Source organism: Mytilus galloprovincialis, chromosome 1 (assembly GCF_965363235.1).
Source record: "Mytilus galloprovincialis chromosome 1, xbMytGall1.hap1.1, whole genome shotgun sequence".
In the NCBI taxonomy this organism is placed as follows: domain Eukaryota; kingdom Metazoa; phylum Mollusca; class Bivalvia; order Mytilida; family Mytilidae; genus Mytilus; species Mytilus galloprovincialis.
The window spans coordinates 85,258,922-85,272,981 of NC_134838.1; positions in this window are offsets into that span (position 1 = coordinate 85,258,922).

Below are 14,060 nucleotides of genomic sequence, written 5' to 3' on the forward strand. Positions count from 1 at the left end.
AACATGACGAAATTGTAGATTTTTTACACTTTTCGTCGTTTAGGGTTTTTCAAGGTCTCAGTTTGAACATATTTGAGTACATAACACCTAAAAATACGGTTCTACATGGACGGTCAGATACTGCAGTTCAGTACACAGGCGTGATGGGTTTCAACTTCAAAGTTTAAAAATTCTGGAAAAAGGGGGGCCAGAAACAGCTCTTATCATACCTTGTCCTTTATACAATATTTATAAAACACATGAATTACAAATAATTTAACAAAACAGCTCTTTTAAAACAAATTTAAATACGGGATCAAAACTGTATCGTATGCCCTTAACAAAGTGCAACCTTTCGATAGAAGATAAAATGTCGATACATTGTACATGTCTACGGACTTGTTTTATTGGTATGTCATAATTGTATTTTGAAGAAAACTAAGTCTTACAAAAATGTTATGCCTTGAGACAGAAAATCTTGATACTCTGTTGATGTTTAAGGACTTGCTGTATTGGTAAATTGTATTTGTATTTTGAAATAAAATGCTATATCAATAGAATACTAGAGGAAATTGTCATTATTTTTCTATTTATTTAAAGATATTTATAATGGTTAGACATTGTCTCGTATATTTATATTTATATTTATATGTTTTTGTTTATTTTCTCACTCACAGCCAATCACTGTATTTCCTGAGAAGTGTACATGCACGGTGAATCAGATCTTTAAGAAATGTAAGTATATTTTAACATATAAATGCAGGTGTTGAACGTTCGATCGAGCATGATGCAATTTGACGACTTTATTATTTTACAGGTGTTCCGATTCAGATAGGCAAATGCTTTATATTGAATATAAACTCAGTTATCTATTGTATTCATTCTGTACAAAAAGTCGTACATTACAAGAGATGTTGAGTTGTTATTATTATGTATACGTTATACTATGCCCTTTATTTAATCCCTTTTACCGGTTTACATGTAAAAATAAGATTCATTGCTGGTTTGATGGTTGCTAAACGTCCAGCGGCAAATATATAATACATGTTAGGGATGAGAAAGAAATAGATATATATATACTATAGACATGTCTCAAAGAAGAGGCCGTCTGGGATGGAGGTATGAGAAATTTGGACTTTCACTGTAAAATGAGGGTATGTTAGATGGGGACAACATTTAGCCTTGTAAAAGGTCAAATACAGACCCGTCATACAAAGAACGTGAAACACTCTACACACTTTTCATCGGTTTTCATGTCTCCGTTCTGACAGGACATGGCTGCGAAAATGAAGATCCCGCACGGCGAACAGACGCTCCACTTTGCCAAGGGTTTTACTGGCGGTCGACAGAAAAGCAGTGATGATTAAAACCTATTACCATGTCATCCTTGGGGAGTATGAAAAATTAGTAACCCTACGTTACAGCTGAACTTTTAAATTGATAAAATTGCTAATGTCTTGAGACATGGAAAGATGTCTTGAGACATGGAAAAATGTCTTGAGACATGGCAAAATTTCTTGAGACATGGAAAAAATGTCTTGAGACATGGAAAAATGTCTTGAGATATGGCAAAATGTCTTGAGACATGGAAAAAATGTCTTAAGACATTTAGTTTTAGGTAATTATATCAATGCATTTTTCTACATGGTTGATTATAGATACACCATTGCCAATGGTCATGTCTTGAGACATATAGTCAATATACTCAGATATTAAATTAAACCGTAAAAATATTTGCAATGGGGCCGTCTGTTTGTTTTTCGATGGTTATAGCATTCACAAACATATTAAAATAGTTTCTGAATGAATTCAAATGTTGATGTGATGAAGTTTTGTTTCACAAACAGACTTACAGCTCCTGCAATAGAAGAATATGACAAAACTAGCATGGTTCCCACAGCACATACTCATATGGCTAATTTGGAGATTGTCTTGAACGAAAAATAAAATGTAGATGGTGTAAAAATTATTAATTAACGACTCTAATTGTTATCAAAGGTACAATGATTATAATTTAGTACGCCAGACGCGCGTTTCGGTTACATAAGACTCATCAGTGACGCTCATATCTCCAGATATGAAACATAGAAATCATACATTGGAAGCATTACGTAAACAAAACAAAATATCTATGAATACGATATGTCTCCCCAAAAGAGGCGTGGTCTGTCAAACAGCTGTATTTATATGTTCAATCTTTAGATAGTAGATACAATGTCGATACATTGTAGATGTCTGCGGACTTGTTTTATTGGTATGTCATATTTGTATTTTAAAGAAAACTAAGTCTTACAAAAATGTTATGCCTTGAGACAGAAAAAACATATCTTGATATTTTGATACTTTGTTGATGTTTAAGAACTTGCTGTATTGGTATTTAATACTTGCATTTTGATATAAAATGCTGTATCAATAGAATACGACAACACATTGTCATATTTTTTCTATTTATTATATTTATAAGGGTTAAACATTGTCTCGTATATTTATATCCATATGTTTTTGTTTATTTTCTCACTCACAGCCTAGCACTGTATTTCCTGAAAAGTGTACATGCACGGTGAATCAGATCTTCAAGAAATGTAAGTATATTTTAACATATAAATGCATGTGTTGAATGTTCGTTCGCGCATGATGCACTTTGACGACTTTATAATTTTACAGGTGTTCCGATTCAGATACACTGGTGGGAAGAGGAGGGTCGTAACTTCAAGTTACGACCGTCCGAAAATGATAGACAACTCTTGAGGTCAGTTTTTCTTTTCCGATTTTGGGTAGTAAAGGTTCATTTGAACCAAACTGCTTGTCTCATACACACTTATCGTGAGCGAGTTAATACTGAAATAAAATTTGATACACAAAATCATATGAACTTTTGTGAAATAGCCATTCAAAATTTCGAGCATGATTGTCGTAACTAACATGTGTGATGGTCGTAACTTCAACTATAATGTTTTGGATGATGGTCGTAACTAACACAAGATGGTCGTAACTAACATGTGTGATGGTCGTTACTTTAACTATAAAGTTTTTGATGATGGTCGTAACTAACACAAGATGGTCGTAACTTTAATTTTGAAAGATGATCGTAACTTTTGAAAGATGATCGTAAATTTTAAAAGATGAACGTAACTTTTGAAAGATGATCGTAACTCGAGTATTGAGACCAGCTTTTTATAAAAAGTATTTAAAAGTACTGTGCATATATGTTAATAAAACTCAGATAAGGTTTACTGAAAACAATATTAATAATAGGTTACTTTGATTATAGTATTCATAAATTAAGTTAACGAAATAATACAACATACGCAGTTCTGATGTAATCGGGTTTAGTAAAAAAATAACTAGGACCAATAATTTCTTGAACTAGTCGAACTAATGATGCCATTTCTTGTGGATTAATTATCTAGGAATCATAAACTGTCGCATAATTTTGTCGTCGTCGTGGTTATTTTAAGACATTCGAAAATGAAGATTGGTCTTCTAATAACTCCCCCCCCCCCAATAAGATGTTGAAGATAATCATTAAAATAAGAGAACACTATGTACATCAACTTTTCACTTTCAGTGGCATTTATGTGCTCCGATTTGGTATGTGCCTATATGTCTGATAAACCTTCTGACATCCTAGACCATAGTTTTAAGAATCACAACACATCTGATCATACGCCGAAAAATTTTAAACGACACAACTGGGGTTAGATCGTACCAATCTCTGCAATTCAATATCGCTCTCCTGAATATTGGCGGATATAAGCAGACCGGAAATACATGTTACATTGACATCCTCGAGAAACGCATTACATTAAAAAATCTCCAAATGTCAAGATTAACAATGATGAAAAGGCCAACCAAAATGATGATGACCATGTGTACAAGTTGATCCCTGGCAACATAGCAAAACATAACAAGCAAACATCGACTTGTTAACAATTAAATGGAAGGAGGTACAATTCTTGACCCCCTCCACATGCCGAAGTCTATGTACCTTAAGCAAGGTCTTTGATTGAAATCCTTGGTTGCATATGTTGGACACATATTTTGGCTGTGTGTGTTTCATAGCTATGTGCGAAAGGAAGCCGGGCCTAGATTCGTAAACTTTTCCACATGTCTCACATTGGTTAAGATCTGTAATAGTGTATTACATGATTAAGATACTTTCCATGACACTTTATTGATCAGTTGTAACAATGTTCCGTTTCAACATAAAACTTTAAGAATATAAAAGTTCACAAATTAAGGAAACACTATGCAATCCCTTTTTAACGTAAGCTTGAAATGATACTATTTGAAATAATGACATTGATCTGTGTCCACACTTGTAAAGTTTGTAAAATAAAATGTCAAATCGAAGGGTCGTCTAAATTTATGAACAATAAGTCCAAAAGTATGGGTCCTTTTCGACCTTGCTTTGTGAACCAGAAGTCGTTTTTTTACCTTTCAATTTATCCTTGTACATTGGCGTGCTTTGAGCAGTTACATCGAGTTGTTGGAATGTCATAATAGACCAATCCAGGATCATACAGAATTCAATTTTATCCACGTTTTTTTTTTGGTATTGAAAAATGAGCAAAAACATGCTGATTCCGCTTTGTTTTATGAAATGAATTGAAGTTGTCATATGAAAAGCCGAAAGCAAAACTTTATAATTTAAAAAGAAATCCATCACTCCAGAAAAATAATGATTGCTATTTCATATCCATCTTTTGTGGACATACAGTTATGAAATATAAGTTGTGTAAAATTTAAATACATTCTTTTTTATATTTCTTCTTCCAAAAAATGTATACTTAGAATAAAATTACAGATCATCTTGTATCATATCTTTTTAATTTTCATGGTCCTTAGGAAGAACTGCACTAAAATATTCATTGTTTTAAACTTCTTCCCAATACTGAAAAAAGAGGAAAAAAATTAAACAAAACACCAAATATAACAAATATAAATCAACTATATTGTCATTTCAAAGTCTTTTATAGCTAACTATGCGGTATGGGCTTTGCTCATTAATGAAGGCCGTACGGTGACCTATAGTTTTTAATTTATGAGTTATTTTGGTCACTTGTGGAGAGTTGTCTTATTGACAATCATACCAAATCTTCTTTTTTATATATATTATAATAAATTAACATGATATTAAAACTCTGAAATTAACAAATTGATAATTCTTATCGTTCCTGGTGTTCAATAATTTATCCTAAAACAAAAACAATAAGCAAACATTGACATGCATGCACATTATAACCAAACAAACGATTAACAAAAAGAAGCATTTCAACGTTTATTTTCCATTTTTTTCTATTCTTTTTTTCCCACGTACTGTTCTGTGTCTATAAATAGTCGAGCGCACTTTAGAAGCTGTACAAAAAATGTACCTGATTTTGTCCATATCTTTATTTATTTAAACCAATACATGCAATATATAAATTTATAAACATGTCTTTAGAAAATCATTGCTAGCAATGCATGCGATCATTCTTTTTATATCAAGTACATAATTGCCAAATATTATGATACAAGGGGAAAGGCTGTATATTTTCTATAAAATTTCAATATGTTAAGCATTGAAACAACACAAGTGTACATAATACTCAACATTTCCATAAAATGAACACAACGCGTGCTACAAATCACATCAAATATACAGATAAAATATTTAGTTTAATAAAACTTCTACTAATGAGACCCGACCGTCGTGGTCACTTTCCTTATTAGCTTCCATGTCGTCTATATCTCCAAGAAATGGTGTGTAAAGCTAGGTTCACACTGCCGATCAGACCAACTCGATCAAGACAAAATAAGCGATCGGGAGACTGGTCTGACTCAATTGACAAGAATGTTCGGGTGGTCTACCTTGGTCGTCATTGATCTGACTTTCTACCTGAGAGGTTTACACCATCCAAGGGCTGTACGTGATTAAATATTATCTCAGTTATCTATTCTAATCAATCTGTACAAAAAGTCGTACATTGTAAGAGATGTTGATGCCGTGCAGGATAATCATTTTCGCAGCCAAGTCTGGTCAGAACGGAGACATGAAAACCGATGAAACGTGTATAGAGAATATCATGTTCTTTTTACGCCATGACCAGGCAATTAAAGGGATTACGTAAAGGGCATAGTATAACATATACCTATTGATAACAACTCAACATCTCTTACAATGTACGACTTTTTGTACAGATTGAATAAAATAGATAATGGAGTTTATATTGTTTGACAAACAGATTTACAGCTCATGCAATGAACCGATACGACAAAACTAGCATGGTACCCACAGCACATACTTATATGGCTAATTTGGAGGTTGTCGTTGTGCGAAAAATAAAATATAGATGGTGTATAAATTATAATTAATTAACGACTCTATGATATGAAACATACAGATCATACCTTGGAAGCAGTACGTTTCGTTTTAGTTCATCATATAAATGCATTTTTTACATGGTTGATTATAGATACACCATTGACAATGGCCATGTCTCGAGACACATAATTAATATACTAAGATATTAAGTTCAACTGTAAAAGTATTGCAATACGGCCGTCTACTTGTCTTTGCATGGTAATAGCATTCACAAACATATTAAAATGGTTTCTAATTGAAATCGAATGTTCAAGTGGTGAAGTTTTGTTTGACAAACAGATGTACAGCTCATGCAATAAACGGATACGAAAAAAATAGCATGGTACCCACAGCACATACTTATATGGCGAATTTGGAGATTTTCGTTGTGCGAAAAATAAAATGTGGATGGTGTATACATTATCATTAATTAACGAATCTATGATATGAAACATACAGATCATACTTTGGAAGCAGTATGTAAACAAAACAAAATATCTTTTAATTTAATATGTCTCCCCAACATAGGCTTGCTTGGTCAAACAGCTATATTTACAGTTGCAATCTTTAGATAGAAGATAAAATATCGATCGATACATTGTAGATGTCTACAGACTGTTTTTAATTGGTATGTCATATTTGTATTTTGAAGAAAACTAAGTCTTAAAAAAATATTTTGCTTCTAGACAGAAAATAAATATCTTGATACTTTGTTGATGTTTAAGAGCTTGTTGTGTTGGTATATAATATTTGTATGTTGAAATAAAATACTGTATGTATTAAACGGATACCACAAAACTAGCATGGAACCCACAGCATACTTCTATGGCTAATATGGAGATTGTCGTTGTGCAAAAAATAAAATGTAGATGATGTATAAATTATAATTAATTAATTACTCTATGATATGAAACATACAGATCATACCTTGGAAGCAGTACGTAAACAAAACAGAATATCTTTGAATAAAATATATTTCCCCAAAAAAAGGCTTGCTTTGTCAAGCAGCTGTATGTACAGGTGCAATTTTTAGATAGAAGATAAAATATCGATACATTGTAGATGTCTACGGACTTTTTTCTTTTATTGGTATGTCATATTTGTATTTGATATAAAAAGAATGATCGCATGCATTGCTAGCAATGATTTTCTAAAGACATGTTTATAAATTTATATATTGCATGTATTGGTTTAAATAAATAAAGATATGGACAAAATCAGGTACATTTTTTGTACAGCTTCTAAAGTGCGCTCGACTATTTATAGACACAGAATAGTACGTGGGAAAAAAAGAATAGAAAAAAAAATGGAAAATAAACGTTGAAATGCTTCTTTTTGTTAATCGTTTGTATTTTTCTAAATGGTTGATTATAGATACACCATTGACAATGGCCATATCTTGAGACATATAATCCATATACTACACACTAAAAAAAAATTACTTAGTAATTTTTCTTTACTCATTTTGAGTAATTCTATTACTTACATATTTACTAACTATTACTTACAATTACTTACTTTTACTTAGTTTTACTAAATATTCTGAAAGAATTACTTGAAATTACTTAATTTATTTTTTTACTTGATTTAAGTAATCCAAATAGTTTTAAGTAAAAATTGATTACTTGAATTTAGTAAAACTATTTCAAAAATTACTTAGTAATTTATTTTTACTTAAATGCAGTAAATGATTTACTAAAATTACTTCTGATTACTTGAAAAAAAAAATACTATTCATTACTAGGTAGGATTAGATAAATTACTAAAAATGATTACTTTATTATTTTACTCTATATATTTAAAACTTTTACAACTTCTATTATATATAATGATAATTGCTTTCTATGAAGTTTGACTCCATAATTTAACAATTTCAACAATATGTGGGTTTAAGTCTGAAAATTGCATAACTTTGGATAACAATTTTTTTTTAAAGAGGCAATTATTCCAACTTGGAAATATTTTTAATTATATGGAATTTACATAATTTCCTGTGCTTGAAAATTTTCATAAATTTCATGTATATTCTGTATTCTAATGTTCAGTGTGGCACTTAACACTTTCTATTTCAAAGTAGATAACACATTTTCAATAGAACAATGTACTGTGCTGCGCACAATACTATCTATACAAAATACATTGTATGGAAAGTATTATGCAATGCTTAAAAATAATAATGCAGAATAAACATGGAATTTTAAGCACAAGAAATCATGCAAATTACATAATTAAAAATAATTCCAAATTGAAAAAATAGCCTGTTTTTAGATAAAACTTCGAAATGCTTAAAACATTGGATCGGAATTACTTAGTATTACTTATAATTACTAGTCATTACTTAACCTATTTTCATTTCAAAATATCCTTAAATTATTATTATCTATTTTTAATATAATTTTATAATGTCAAATAACATGATTTAGTTTTACTAAAATTAAAAAATAACTATTATAAATGTACAAAATTGTATAATATTTCCTGTATTTTTAATAAGCAGTTTTTGATTTGAGACTGAAAAAAAAATCGGCCAATCAGAATTAAGGTTTCATTTGACTTTGGTAAGCTATTTTTGAAAATTGGATGGAGCTCATTCAGTTTTGAATTTGAACATAAGTTTACAGAGTTTATTGAAATACTTACACGAGTTACATACATGAAAGGATAGGAGAACCTTACAAAAAGGACACTTTGTGGGTTTTCATGTTTCTGGCTACTCTTTGTGTACTTATTCAATTAAATGAAAATATAACACAAAGAGTTGCTGGGGAGGTTGCCCATAATAACTTAAAACAAACAAGAGAAATTATGGATTATAACAAAGGATATAGTATATGATTATTCTTTAAAAAGGTATGTTACTATTTCAAATTATATGCATTTATAATAAAACAGTGTAGAATTTTTATTTCAATCTATAAATATATTATAAATTAGTGCCTATAAATAGTAACACATGACATACAAATATATGGGAGTGTGGATTAATCAGTACAGAGATTATTTACTCTTAGATTGTTCTTGAATAAATATTTCATTGATTAGATTTTGTTTTCTTGAACTCGTGTACTTTAAGCAGATTACTTTAAATTGTAATTACTTAAATTATTATTTTGAATAACTAAGATTTTTATTAAGAATTACTTAAAATTATTACTATGAATTACTTAAAATTATTACTAAGGACTACTTACAATTATTACTTAGGATTACTTACAGTTATTACTTAGGATTACTAGAAATTATTACTAATGATTACTTGAAATTATTACTTAGAATTACTTGTAATTACTTATTATTTTACTGAGTATTACTTAAGATTATTACTAAGGATTACTTGAAATTGCTTGGATTATTACTGTGAATTACTTGACGTTTTACTGTTAATTACTTACAATTACTTGTTATATTACTAGTATTTACTTGTAATAAATACTTGAAATTACTAAAAATATTACTTAGAATTACTTATGTTGATTATTTTGTTTACTGAATTGGATTACTTAGAATTACTTAAAAAGTAAATTACTTGTATTTACTTGAAATTACTTAACATCACCAATAATTACTAACAATGATCAATAATTTTGACAAATTCAATTACTTGAATCAAGTAATTGAATTACTTTTTTTTGGTAATTCCAAGTAATTTTTTTTTTAGAGTGTAAGATATTAAGTTAAACTGTAAAAGTATTCGCAATGGGGCCGTCTATTTGTTTTTCAATGGTTATAGCATTCAAAAAACATATTAAAATTGTTTCTGATTGAATTCAAATGTTCAAGTGTTGAAGTTTTGTTTAACAAACAGATGTACAGGTCATGCAATAAACGGATACGACAAAACTAGCATGGTACCCACAGCATACTTCTATGGCTAATATGGAGATTGTCGTTGTGCAAAAAATAAAATGTAGATGATGTATAAATTATAATTAATTAATTACTCTATGATATGAAACATACAGATCATACCTTGGAAGCAGTACGTAAACAAAACAGAATATCTTTGAATAAAATATATTTCCCCAAAAAAAGGCTTGCTTTGTCAAGCAGCTGTATTTACAGGTGCAATTTTTAGATAGAAGATAAAATATCGATACATTGTAGATGTCTACGGACTGTTTTCTTTTATTGGTATGTCATATTTGTATTTTGATGAAAACTAAGTCCTATAATGGTTTACTTTTTTAAATTGTTATTTGGATGGTGAGTTGTCTCATTGGCACTCACACCACATCTGCCTTTATCTATTAAAAAAATGTTTTGCCTTGAGACAGAAAATAAATATCTTGATACTTTGTTGATGTTTAAAAGCTTGTTGTGTTGGTTTATAATATTTTTACGTTGAAATAAAATACTATCAGATTATTACATGGCATTTTTCATATCGCATGTATTATCAGCCCTAGGTTCAATATCAGCCCAAGAGCCGCATGGCTCGCGGGCTGATATTGACCGAGGGCTGATAATACATGCGATATGAAAAATGACATGTTATGATCTTTTTATCATATGCTTCAACAGTAGAGAAAAATAACAGATGCATATATTGATCCTTCTACGTGGTTCCCGAAGAGAAGTTGAAAGAGTAAAACGGTTCACGGACGTCGGACCCAAAATTTGATTCATTCAATATGAAATCTTTCTATCATATGCCTCAATAGAGAAAAAAAAAAACACATTTTAATATGAAAAAATCGACAAAAAAATAATTCAACAAATATACATAATGAACATTGTTTAGAAAAGACAACTTTTTTAAAGTAACTTTCTAAATAATGTTTCAGAAAAACTTCAAAATGCATTTATTCAATATTTTTTTCTTTCTTTTTTTTAATTTAATTTAATTATTTTACACAACATACTTTCCAGTATTCAAATAATTGTTTTGTACACTACTTTGTAATGTTTTTCACTGAAAACGTAGCATTGAGGTGTAGTTTCCGGAATTTGCCGAGTATCACCGGAATGCCATGTGATAACGTTACGGAAAGGCATGTGATAACATCGAAGCATGTGATAAACTTTTCATATCAGCCCGCTAAGCACCAATTCGAAAAATATGGAAAATACTTTAATTTAATACTATTATCATACGGTAAAAATCATATGTTATTTAGTCTAAGTATATGATAATGTATAAATAGAACACGGCAGGAAAATATCAATATTATTCTATTTAATTTAAGATATTTATAATGGTTTAAAATTGTCTCGTATATTTATATTTATATGTTTTTGCTTATTTTCTCACTTATAGCCAAGAACCGTATTTCTTGAGAAGTATACATAGACGGTGAATCAGATCTTTAAGAAATGTGAGTATATATTTTAACATATAAATGCATATTTTGAACGTTTGTTTTCGCACATGATGCAATTTAGACGACTTTATTATTTTACAGGTGTTCCGATTCAAATAGGCATATACATGATATTGAATATAAACTCAGTTATCTATTGTATTCATTCTGTACAAAAAGTCGTACATTGTAAGAGATGTTGTGTTGTTATCAATATGTATACGTTATACTATGCCCTTTACGTAGTCCCTTTTACCGGCCTGGTCATGACGTAAAAAGAACGTGATATTCTCTATACACGTTTCATCTGTTTTCATGTCCCGCACGGCGAACGGACGCTCCACTAAACCAAAGATTTTACTGCCGGTCGAGAGAAAAGCAGTGATGATTGATATCCTATCATGTCATCCTAGGGGGTAGGGGGTATGAACAAATTAGTATCCCTATGTTACAGCTAAACTTTTATAATATTGCTTATGTGTTGAGACATGGAAAGATGTTTTGAGACATGGCAAAATGTCTTGAGACATGGCAAAATGTCTGGCAAAATGTCTTGAGACATGAAAAAATATCTTGAGACATAGCAAAATGTCTTGAGACATTGCAAAATGTATTGAGACATGGCAGAATGTCTTGAAACATGAAACATGTCTTGAGACATGGAAAAATGTCTTAAGATGTTTGGTCATCATATAAATGTATTTTTCTAAATGGTTGATTATAGATACACCATTGACAATGGCCATATCTTGAGACATATAATCCATATACTAAGATATTAAGTTAAACTGTAAAAGTATTCGCAATGGGGCCGTCTAGTTTTTTTTTCAATGGTTATAGCATTCAAAAAACATATTAAAATTGTTTCTGATTGAATTCAAATGTTCAAGTGTTGAAGTTTTGTTTAACAAACAGATGTACAGGTCATGCAATAAACGGATACGACAAAACTAGCATGGTACCCACAGCACATACTTAAATGGCTAATTTGGAGATTATCGTTGTGTGAAAAATAAAATGTAGATGGTGTATTAATTATGATTATTTAACGACTCTATAATGGTTCGAAACCATAATTATTTTGTAGTGCATTTCTTTTAGAACATAAATGAAAAAAAAATAAATCCCACCTGCGCTTTCTCAAAGAAATTGTTACAGTGTGTTGTACTACTTTTTGGACAAATTATTTTAAAATTATAGAAAACTTTATCGGCTCTAACTCAAAATATGGACAATTTTATGTTTAGGGCGTCTTGAAATCTTTTGACAGCTTCCGAAGTGTTAATTTTTAACCTTTTTCAGCTGGACCTTATCGCTACTTTCCTTTAAAATTCTGGACCCAAATGTATTTACAGTGTACTTTGAGGCATTAAACATAAAGAAATCAATTTGGAAGGGGTATTAAAATTAATGGCAAGTAACCCACTGTCAACACTAGGGACTATATTCGTGAACAACGAAAATCAAGGGACGACAATTGTGGTCTCGGACCTGATGTGAAACATACAGATCATAACTTGGAAGCAGTACGTAAACAAACAAAATATCTATGAATATGATATATCTCCCCAAATTAGGCGTGGTTTGTCAAACAGCTGTATTTACACGTGCAATCTTTAGATAAAAGATAAAATATCGATACATTGTAGATGTCTACGAACTGTTTGTTTTATTGGTATGTCCATATTTATATTTTGAAGAAAACGACGTCTTAAAAAATGTTTTCCTTGAGACAGAAAATAAATATCTTGATACTTTGTTGATGTTTAAGATCTTGTGGTGTTGGTATATAATATTTGTGTGTTGAAATAAAATACTGTATAAATAAAACACGACAGAAAATTATCATTATTATTCTATTTATTTTAAGATATTTATAATGGTTAAAAATTGTCTCGTATATTTATATTGATATGTTTTTTGTTTATTTTCTCACTTATAGCCAAGAACTGTATTTCTTGAGAAGTGTACAAGCACGGTGAATCAGGTCTTTAAGAAATGTAAGTTTTTTAATCATCATTTTTTTGACATGATGCATTTATACGTAGACAATATTGGTGCATCGCAATGTGCTAAGTAAACGAAAAAAAATGCGACTTTTTCCCGGATGATTTCTTATTTTTTTTCAAAGGTTGCAATAGGGCGTCGAACAACATCATATGCAATGAATAGATATTTCAATAATAGTATAGTAAACTGAATACATAATCATATTGCTAAGTTGTGATTGCATTTGTACAAAATGTGTATGGTGTATTAATTGTGTACCGAATCCGAACAATGAAGTGTGTGTGTTTACACATCCATGTATGATAATGCACACTAATTTGCTCTGTTATGAATCATTAAACAATACATTAAATAATTAATATAACAAGATCACCCAACTCAGTTTTTAATATATACCCACGATAAATTAATATATGTGTGCATCC